The sequence below is a fragment of the Nicotiana sylvestris genome, chromosome 1, assembly GCF_000393655.2.
Source record: "Nicotiana sylvestris chromosome 1, ASM39365v2, whole genome shotgun sequence".
NCBI classification, from domain to species: domain Eukaryota; kingdom Viridiplantae; phylum Streptophyta; class Magnoliopsida; order Solanales; family Solanaceae; genus Nicotiana; species Nicotiana sylvestris.
Genome location: NC_091057.1, coordinates 187035886 through 187046681, shown reverse-complemented (window position 1 = coordinate 187046681; position 10796 = coordinate 187035886).

The window sequence follows — 10796 nt, the reverse complement described above, 5'->3', positions numbered from 1 at the left end:
CAACCGACGAACCTGCCGGTCTAGAATAGCTATCGGCTCCTCCTCATAAGACAAGTCTTTGTCCAACTGGACAGTGTTGAAATCTAACATGTGGGGTGGATCGCCGTGATACTTCCGAAGCATGGACACATAAAACACTAGATGCACGACTGATAAGCTCGACGGTAATGCAAGTCTATAAGCCATCTCTCCCACTCGATCAAGAATCTCAAACAGGATAATGAACCTAGGGCTAAGCTTGCCCTTCTTCCTAAATATCATCACGCCCTTCATAGGCGACACTCGAAGCAATACCCACTAACCGACCATGAATGCCAAATCACGAACCTTGCGGTCAACATAACTCTTTTGCCTGGATGGAGCTGTACGAAGCCTATCCTGAATGATCCTGACCTTATCTAAGGCCTCCTAAACCAGATCCTTACCCAACAACCGAGCCTCTACCGGCTCAAACCATCCAACTGGAGACCGACACCGCCTACCATATAAAGCTTCACAAGGAGCCATCTGAATATTCGACTGGTAGCTGTTGTTGTAGGCAAACTCTGCTAAAGGCAAAAACTTATACCACAAGCCTCCAAAGTCAATGACACAAGCTCGGAGCATATCCTCCAAAATTTGAATAGTCCGCCCGGACTGCCCATCCGTTTGAGGATGAAATGTTGTACTCAACTCAACCCGTGTACCCAACTCTCGCTGAACTGCTCTCCAGAAATACAAGGTGAACTACGTACCACGGTCCGAAATAATAGACTCGGGCACACCATGAAGACGAACAATCTTCCGAATATAGATCTCAGCTAACCTCTCGGAAGAATAAGAGACTGCCACGGGAATGAAATGTGCTGACTTGGCCAGCCTATCAACAATAACCCACACTGCATCGAACTTCCTCCGAGTCCGTGGGAGTCCAACAACAAAGTCCATAGTGATATGCTCCCACTTCCACTCAGGAATCTCAATCTTCTGGAACAAACCACCAGGACTCTGATGCTCGTACTTAACCTGCTGACAATTCAAACACCGAGGCACATATACAACGATATCCTTCTTCATTCTCCCCCACCAATAGTGCTGCCGCAAATCTTGATACATCTTAGAGGTGCCTGGATGAATAGAGTATCGATAACTATGGGCCTCCTCTAAAATCAAATCTCGAAGCCCATCCACATTAGGCACACAAACTCGACCCTGCAACCTCAAAACTCCATCATCACCTAAGGTAACCTTCTTGGCACCTCTGTGCTACACCGTGTCTCTAAGGACACACAAATGGGGATCACCATACTGCCGATCTCGGATCCGCTCCAATAACGAAGAACGAGCAACTATGCAAGCTAACATATGGCTGGGCTCAGAAACATCCAACCTCACGAACTGATTGGCCAAAGCCTGAACATCCAAAGGAAGCGGTCTCTCACCGACCAGAATATAAGCAAGACTGCCCATACTGGCCGGCTTCCTACTCAAAGCATCAGCCACAACATTGGCCTTTTTCAGATGATATAAGATGGTGATATCATAATCTTTCAACAACTCCAACCACCTCATCTGCCTCAAATTCAACTCCTTTTGCTTGAGCAAATACTGTAGACTCTTGTGAATCGTGAACATCTCACATGCCACGCCATACAGATAATGCCTCCAAATTTTCAACGGGTGAACAATGGCTTCCAACTCCAAATCATGAACCGGATAGTTCTTCTCATGAATATTCAACTGCCGTGAAGCATGAGCAATGACCTTGCCATCCTGCATCAACACTGCACCAAGTCCGATACGAGATGCATCACAATAAACTATATAAGGCCCTGAACCTGTGGGCAAAACCAACACCAGTGTCGTAGTCAAAGCTGTCTTGAGCTTCTGAAAGCTCACCTCACACTCATCCGACCATCTGAATTGGGTACCCTTCTGAGTCAACCTGGTCATCGGGGCTGCGATAGATGAAAACCCCTCCACAAACCGACTATAGTAGCCTGCCAATCCTAAGAAACTCCGAATCTCTATAGCTGATGCTGGTCTAGGCCAGTTCTTGACTGCCTCAATCTTCTTCGGATAAACTTGAATACCCTCTGCTGATACAACATGACCTAGGAATGCAGTTGAACTCAACCAGAACTCATACTTCGAAAACTTAGCATACAACTAACTATCCCTCAAGGTCTGAAGAACCACTCTAAGATGCTGCTCGTGCTCCTCCCGGCTGCGGGAATATATCAAAATATCAGCACTAAAGACTATCACGAACGAATCCAAATAAGTCCTGAACACTCGGTTCATCAAATCCATAAAAGTTGCTGGGGCATTTGCCAACCCGAATGACATCACCAAGAACTCATAATGCCCATACCGAGTGCGGAAAGCTGTCTTAGGGATATCGGATGCCCTAATCCTCAACTGATGGTAGCCAGATCTCAAGTCAATCTTCGAAAAGACCTTGGAACCCTAAAGCTGATCAAACAAATCATCAATCCTCAGTAATGGATACTTATTCTTTATTGTAACCTTGTTCAACTACCGGTAATCAATACACATCCTCATCGACCCATCCTTCTTCTTAACAAACGACACCGGTGCACTCCAAGGCGAAATACTAGGTCTAATGAAACCCTTCTCAAGCAAGTCGTGCAACTGCTCCTTCAACTCTTTCAACTCAGGCGGGGTCATACGATAAGGCAGAATAGAAATAGGCTGAGTGCCCGAAGCCAAATCAATTCAAAAGTCAATATCCCTGTTGGGCGGCATACCCAACAAGTCTGAAGGGAATACCTTAGGAAACTCACGAACAATGGGCACAGAGTCAATAGATGGAACCTCAGCACTAGAATCACGAATATAGGCCAAATAGGCCAAACACCCCTTTTCGACCATACACCGAGCCTTTACATACGAGATAACACTGCGGGTAGAATGACCAGGAGTCCCTCTCCACGCTAAATGAGGCAAACCTAGCAATGCTAAGGCCACATTCTTGGCATGACAGTCCAAGATAGTATGGTAAGATGATAACCAGTCCATCCCCAATATGACGTCAAAATCAACCATGTCCAGAAGTAACAAATGTACACGAGTCTCAAGACCCCCAATCACAACTATACATGAACGATGGACTCGATCTACCACAATAGAATCACCCACCGGTGTAGACACATAAACAGGAACACTTAAAGAATCACTAGATATGACCAGATATGGTACAAAATGAGATGACACATATGAGTAGGTAGACCCTGGATCAAATAACACTGAAGCATCTCTATCACAAACCAGAACCGTACCTGTGATAACTGCATCGGAAGCCTCAGCCTCAGGCTTGGCTGGAAGAGCATAACATCGGGGTTGGGCCCCACCACCCTGAACTACATCTCTAGGACGCCCTGTTGCTCGCTGGCCTCCACCTGTAGTGGCCCGAGCTCCACTTCTAATAACTCTACCTCCACCTCTAGCACCTCTACCCCCATCTCTAGCTGGTTGGCGGGCCGTGGAACACGCAGTGCTTGAACCATGGCACGGGAACCTTGATGTTGAGAGCTACTCAGTGCTTGAGGGAAATACCTAGCAATGTGCCTTGTGTCGCCACAAGTAAAGCAAGCCCTCGGCTGTTGGGGCTGATGACCTTGGAAACTCTAAAGCAGCGGTGCACTGATAGGAGCTGGTTGTGCACTGTAGGACTGCTGATCAGAATCCTGTATATGGGAACCACGACCACCTGAAGCACCGTGAGAAACCTGAAGCGTTGACTGAAAAGGCCTGGAAGGAAGGCCTCTACCATACGGATCCCTACCTCTAAATGAGGTACCACTGAATCGGCCACCTGAATGAGGAGGCCTCTTGTCAGACCCCTGACCACCTCACTGCGATAGAACCATGTCAACTCTACGGGCCACATTGGCCGCCTCCTGGAAAGAAATCTCACTCCCTCTCTTCCTAGCCATCTGAAGATGAATCGGCTAAATACGTCCCTCAATGAACCTCCTCTCTCTCTCTCTCTCTCTCTCTCTCTCTCTCTCTCGGTGGGAAGTATAATAAGAACATGACGAGCCAAGTCGATGAATCTGGTCTCATACCGGGTAATAGTCATAGAACCCTGCTGGAGACGCTCAAACTGCCTCCAATAGGCCTCTCTCTGAGTGATAGGGAGAAACTTCTCCAGAAATAGCTGAGTAAACTGCTCCCAAGTCAATGCTGGTGATCCGGCTGGTCTAGCCAAACAATAATCTCTCCACTAAATCTTAGCGTATCCAGACAAGCGAAAAGTAGCAAAATCAACCCCGTTAGTCTTAACTATCCCTATGTTCTTGAGAACCTCATGACAGCTGTCTAGATAATCCTAAAGATCCTCAGTAGATGCACCGCTGAAAGTAGTAGTAAAGAGCTTGGTGAACCTGTCCAACCTCCACAAAGCATCAACAGACATAGTTGCACCATCACCGGTCTGAGCTACCACACCCAGCTGATCTGCTCCGACTGGCTGAACCGCTGGAATCTGAAACTGGGGAGCTACCTGCTCCGGAGTGCGAGTAGCATGAGTCTGGGATCCTCCTCCAGCCTGAGAGACGGGTGGTGCTACAGGGAGCAAACCTGCATGGGTGACACTCTCCATAAGGCCCATTAGACAGACCAGAGCATCCTGGAGTACTAGGTTAGCAATAAACCCCTTTGAGACCTTAGTTGGGCCCATCGAAGCTGCTGGGCCGGAACCTCATCATCAAAGTCAACCTGAGGCTCCGCTACTAGTGCTGGTGCTCTGGGCTGAGCTCTACCCCTACCTCGGCCTCTAACACGGCCTCGGCCTCTGTCCCTCGTGGGAGCTGCTACTGGGGGCTCGGACTGCTAGTCAGTGGATGAGGAAACGGGTGTTCTCGCCATTTTAGAAAGAACATAGTAGAATTTCAATTAGCATTGAGAAACCAAATCGCACGATATAAAAGAATAGATGTGAAGCTTTTCCTAACTCTGTAGCCTCTGAGGGATAAATACATACGTTTCCATAACGATCCCTCAGACTCTACTAAGCTTGTCTGTGAACTGTGAGACCCATGTAACCTAGAGCTCTGATACCAACTTATCACGACCCGAATTTCCCACCCTCGGGAGTCATGATGGCGCCTACTAATATGAGCTAGGTAAGCCAATCTTTTAAACTAATTACTTCATTATCCATTTCTTTCTTTTTTTACAAATGTAAAGCGATAACGTAAAAACAACAAAAATTTAAATTAAGCAGAAGAAAACAATAAAATATCCGAAATATGTATATATTACACTACTTAAGGCTTAATCACCCAAAACCTAGTGTCACAGTACCACAGACGGTCTAAGACTGCTAAATACAAGGTCTGAAAATAAAAGACACATTGTTTCTGAAGCAAAAGGATGAAACAAGAAATAAAAGATAGAGGAGACGCTAGGGCCTGCGAACGCCTGCAGGTCTACCTTGGATCTCCGCGTGGACTGAAGGTAGCCTTCAAACTACGGTTCAAGAGCTGCTCCGGGATCTGCACATAGTGCAGAATGTAGTATCAGCACAACCGACCCCATGTGCTGGTAAGTGCCTAGCCTAACCTCGGCGAAGTAGTGACGAGGCTAGGACCAGACTACCAAATAAACATGTGCAGTTATATAATATACAGCGGAAAGTAAAGCAGAAATAAATAAGTAAAGAGGGAAGGGGGGAAAACATGCTTCGGGGAATAACAAGTAACAACAAAATATCAAGAGAATTATAAAGGAATAAAAATCCAACTACTGACAAGGGTAAGGAAAAACGAAGGCAGAATTCACTTTCATTTCACATCTTGTTGCAGGCGTGCAACCCGATCCCAATTCATTTATATCGTTGTAGGCGTGCAACCCGATCCAATTTCACATATCTTGTGGCAGGCATGCCACCCGATCCTATTTCAAGTATCTCGTGGCAGGCGTGCCACCCACTCCCATTTCATGTATCTTGTGGCAGGTGTGCCACCCGCTCCCATTTTATATATCTTGTGGCAAGCATGCCACCCGCTCCCATTTTAAATATCTCATGGCAGGCGTGCCACTCACTCCCATTTCAAATGTCTAGTGGCAGGCATGCCACCCGCTCCCATTTCAAGTATCTTGTGGCAGGCGTGCCACCCGCCCACATTTCATATATCTTGTGGCAGGAATGCCACCCGCTCCCATTTCAAATATCTCGTAGCAGGCGTGCCACCCGCTCCCATCTCAAATGTCTTGTGGCAGGCGTGTCACCCGCTCCCATTTCATTTATCTTGTGGCAGGCATGCCACCCACTCCCATTTCATATCAACAACAATCACAAAGAATCCCGGCAAGGGGACAAGAACAATATAACAACTTCCCGGCAAGGGAACATTAATATTTCAACAATATCCCGGCAAGGGAACAATGCTATTTCAACAATATCCCTGCAAGGCAACAATAATATCAAACAAACGTCTCGGCAAGGGAACAATGTTGATAATAACATGTGAGGCACAATAAACCACAGCGGAATCATAACAATTATAATATAAGACCCATGGGCATGCTTGACACCCACGTATAGATACTTGTCACCATGCTTATACGCCGTACTCCACAATTAACATGTAGCAAATAAGACACAACTCCTAATCCCTCAAGCTAAGGTTAGACCAAACGCTTACCTCAATGCCACGAACACAATTCACGTTTCAATTATAGCTTTACCCCTTGATTCCACCACCAATTCGCTCGAATCTAACCACAAGTTACTTTGTTACATCAATAAATGCTAAATGAATCAATTCGAATGCATGAAAATGAATTTTCCAAAGTTTTGCCCAAAAAGTCAAAAATCGTCCCCGGGCTCACATGGTCAAAACCCGAGGTTTGAACCAAAACCTGATTACCCATTCCCCCTACGAACCCAAATATATAATTTGTTTTGAAATCGGACCTCAAATCGAGGTCCAAATCCCCTTTTTGAAAAACCTTGGTTCTACCCAAAACACCCAAATTCCCTCATGAAAATCATTGATTTTGAGTTGAAATCATATTAAAAGATGTTAATGATTGAAGGAAAATAGTTAAAAACGACTTACAATTGATTTGGAGAAGAAGAAACCTTTGAAAAATCGCCCTAGAGTGTTTATGTTTTGAGAGGATATGAAAAAATGGTTGATTTCCGGCTAAGTTGCAGGTCACAGATGTAGGAATTGCGAACAGGGGTTCGCAATTGCGAACCCCGACCTCTGCTAAGTTGGGAATTGCAAAACAGGGCTCGCATTTGTGAGGAAACTTGGACTTTCGCATTTGCGAAACATATGTCGTATTTGTGATACATCAGCCTTCCAGCCATCATCGCATTTGCAAGAGGCTGTTCGCAAATGCGAAATCGCATTTGCGAGGATGAAGTCGCATTTGCGACTCAGGCTGCCAGTCCACTTCTTTCGTATTTGCGATGGTTTGTCGCATTCGCGAGCCAGGCTTTGCATTTGTGAAGCCTGCAGACCTGATACACCAGCTGAGAAATCTGCAATTTTTCTAAGTCCAAAATACACCCCGCGGCCTATCCAAAACTCACCCGAGTCCTCGGGGCTCCAAACCAAACATACACAACCTCAAAAATATCCTACAGACTTATTCGTGTTCTCAAATCACCAAAATAACCTCATGAACATCGAATTAAACCTCAACATCAATGAAATTTCTCAAAACTTCTTTAAACATCAAATTTTGCATTTAAGGTCCGAATTACGTCAAATGGATTCCGTTTCTTACGAAACTTTACCGACAACACATATAAATCACATCGAACCTGTACCAGGCTTCGAAACCATAATACCCAAGTCCCATATTTTCCTACGGACCCTCTGGGACCGTCAAATCACGGGTTCGGGTCCGTTTACCCAAAATATTGACCGAAGTCAAATTAATTCATTTTATAGTCAAAATTTATCATTTTTTTCATAGATTTTCACATAATATTTTTCCATCTACGCGCTTGGACTGCACACGAAAAATCGAGGTGATACTAAAAGAGGTTTTTAAGGTCTCGGAACGCAGAATTTTATTTTAAAACAAGTGATGATCTTTTGAGTCATCACACAAATTGTGGTGTTGGAATTGATTTTTGGAATCAGCCAAAACGGAAGGAAAACATCTATCTATAATTAAAAGCAGAAGGCAAAAGCACCTCATGAAGCCAAATGACAGAACAATAGAATGTCACATGGCATAATTAGTTATTAAATTAATTATTGGTTATTCTTTTTAATTTAAATATATCTAAAAAATGAAAATTGGGTGGGAGTAGTTTCAAGTTGGAATTTTTAAATTATTTTAAAATCAAAAAGCAAAAAAAAATAAAGCTATAAAAAACGGAAAAAAACAGAAGAAAAACTACCCATTTAAATCGGGGAATAGTTTCAAATTGGACTTTTAAAATAATTAAAATAAAAAAAGATATCTTATAATTAACTATAATACAAAAACGAAAATAATTATATATAATAAAATAACTACCCATTCAAATTGGTAGTTATTTTTAATTAATAATTAGTTATTGGTTATTATTTTTGAATTTAAATATATATAAAAACGAAAATTAAAAAATACAAAACTACCATATATATATATATATATTGGTTACTTTAATTGAATTAATAAATATAGATATCTTATAATTAACTATAATAAAAAAATCAAAATATAAATATATGTAAAAATAACTACTCATTCAAATTGGGTGGGATTAGTTTAAAGTTGGAGTTTTTAAATTATTTTAAAATAAAAAAACAAAAAAAACTATACAAAACAAAAAAATAGAAGAAAAACAACTCATTCAAATCATAGAGTAGTTTCAAGTTGGTGTTTTAAAATAATTTTAAAATAAAAATAGATATCTTATAATTAAAAATAATAAAAAAAAACGAAAATATAAATATATAAGAAAATAACTACCCATTCAAATTGGTAGTTATTTTTAATTAATAAATAGTTATTGGTTATTTTATTTAAATTAATAAATATAGATATCTTATAATTAACTATAATATAAAAACGAAAATATAAATATATAAAAAAATAACTACCCATTCAAATTGGGTGGGAGTATTTTCAAGTTGGAGCTTTTAATTATTTTTTTTTAAAAAGCAAAAAAAAAAAACTATAAAAAACGAAAAAAAGAGAAGGAAAACTACCCATCCAAATCTGGAGTAGTTTCAAATGTGAGATTTAAAATAAAAAATGAAATTAAAAAATAATAAATTATCAATTCAAATTGGGGAGTAGTTTTAAGTTGGAGTTTTAAAATTATTTGAAAATAAAAAAACAAAAATAAAGAAATAAAAAAACTTCAGAGAAAAATATTAAATAACGTAATATGCTAATGAAACTTTCTATTAACAATGTAGTAGCATTAAATATTTGAAAATATAATAAAGAAAAATACATAACAAAAAAGTTATTCGATGCGCTGCCTGTATAAGTCCCGTTAGTTTAACAAAGATTTTATTCACTAAAATTTAGATAATATTATTAAGAACAACAGAATCTATATATTACTAAAAGGAGAGGAAAAAGCCCTTTCGTTAATCCAAGTGGCAGCTTAAAAAAAAGCCACATGACATAATTAGTTACTAAATTTATTATTTAGTTAATAATTAATTATTGGTTATTCTTTTTGAATTTAAATATATATAAAAAACGAAAATAATAAAAAAATATAAAACTACCATATATATGAATATATATATATATATATATATATATATATATATATATATATATATATATATATTAATTGATTACTTTATTTGAATTAATAAATAAAGATATCTTATAATTAACTATATAAAAAACGAAAATATAAATATAAAAAAAACTACCCATTCAAATTGGGTGGGAGTAGTTTCAAGTTGGAGTTTTAAAATAAAAATAGATATCTTATAATTAACTATAATTAGAAAATGAAAATATAAATATATAAAAAAATAACTACCCATTCAAATTGGGTGGGAGTAGTTTCAAGTTGGAGTTTTTAAATTATTTTAAAATAAAAAAAAACTATAAAAAACGAAAAAAGAGAAAAAAAACTACCCATTCAAATTGGGGAGTAGTTCAAGTTGGAATTTTAATATTATTTTAATATAATAAACAAAATTAAAAAAATAATAAATTACCAATTCAAATTGGGGAGTAGTTTTAAGTTGGAGTTTTAAAATTATTTAAAAATAAAAAAAAACAAAAATAAAGTAATAAAAAAAACTTCAGAGAAAAATATTAAATAACGTAATATGCTAATGAAACTTTCTATTAACAAAGTAATAGTATTAAATATTGAAAGATATAATAAAGAAAAATACATAACAAAAACGTTATTCGATGCGCTGCCTGTATAAGTCCCGTTAGTTTAACATAGATTTTATTCACTAAAATTTAGATAATATTATTAAGAACAACATAATAAAATTTTAAAAAAATTCAATAGTAATAAATTATATATCTTCTCATATATTACAAAAAGAAAGCGAATACTAAATATTGTTTAATATAATAAAGAAAAATAGAACAAAAAAGTTATACACTGACTATATAAGTACGTTTGATTTAATAGAGATTTCATTATTGGGTATATCATATTGACAAACAAGATGACAATTGAATTTTATTAAAGCAATACGATCTAATAGGATCAAACAAGCCCGATCATAATTTAATTTAATTAATATTTTTTTAATATTGACCGCGCATCGCGCGGGTACGACTACTAGTATGGATAAAGATGGTAGAGTTTGAGGTTTGGCGTCAGTGTTCAGTCGCACGTC